This window comes from Schistocerca cancellata, chromosome 2 (genome assembly GCF_023864275.1).
Source record: "Schistocerca cancellata isolate TAMUIC-IGC-003103 chromosome 2, iqSchCanc2.1, whole genome shotgun sequence".
Taxonomy (NCBI): Eukaryota; Metazoa; Arthropoda; class Insecta; order Orthoptera; family Acrididae; genus Schistocerca; species Schistocerca cancellata.
The window spans coordinates 1112029128-1112030000 of record NC_064627.1 but is presented as its reverse complement, the minus strand read 5'-3'; the positions used below and the strand labels follow the sequence as shown (position 1 = coordinate 1112030000).

Genomic DNA, 873 nt, shown 5'->3' with positions numbered 1-873 from the left:
AACGTCCAGTATGTAATTCCGGGATAAAGAAACGTTGCAAGCTCCTAAAGTGAATAGAATATTTAAAAGCACTCCGTCTTCAGGCCACGATTGGCTTACCGGGACCATCCGACCGCCGTGTCATCCTCGGTGGAGGATGCGGATAGGAGGGTCGTGGGGTCAGCACACCGCTATCCCGGTCGTAAGATGATATTGTTGACCGAAGCCGCTACTATTCGGTCGAGTAGCTCCTCAGTTGGCATCACGAGGCTGAGTGCAATCCGAAAAATGGCAACAGCGCATGGCGGCCTGGATGGTCACCCATCCAAGTGCCGACCGTGCCCGACAGCGCTTAACTTCGGTGATCTCACGGGAACCGGTGTAACCACCGCGGCAATGCCATTGCCGAATACAATATTTAGTAGAAACAATTTTTAAGTCACATTTTCTAGTGACAGATATCCTTTTGAGTAACGTGTTAACAGAACTATAGATGTCATAATAGGCCTAGGGTATGCCCAGAAATGTAGATGGGGACGTTACAAAACACTCTGATGGCAACAAAAAAGTTAATTCGTCCAGTATGCCAGCAACACCCGAAGCCTATAAGGAGTGGCATATTTATATGTACATGACTACACCGCAATTCATATTTAAATGCCTGGCAGGATGTTCTCTGAACCACCTCCTGACTATTTCTCTACAGTTCACTTTCTAACAGCGCGTGGGAAAAATGAACACTTATCTCCTTCTGGAAGGAAAGAAGGAAGGTTGAGTTCAACGTCTCGTCGACATTGAGTTCGTTAGAGACGGAGTGCAAGCACGTATTGCGTCAAGAACAGTTAAGGAAATCGGCCGAGCTCTTTCAAAGAAACCATCCCGAATTTGCCTGCA

General features: G+C 47.2%; 1 pseudogene; it reads right to left on the bottom strand.

Moving 5' to 3' along the window:
- Window positions 1-268: 268 nt before the first annotated feature.
- LOC126163730 (5S ribosomal RNA) lies at window positions 269-386 on the bottom strand (annotated as a pseudogene).
- Window positions 387-873: the final 487 nt, after the last annotated feature.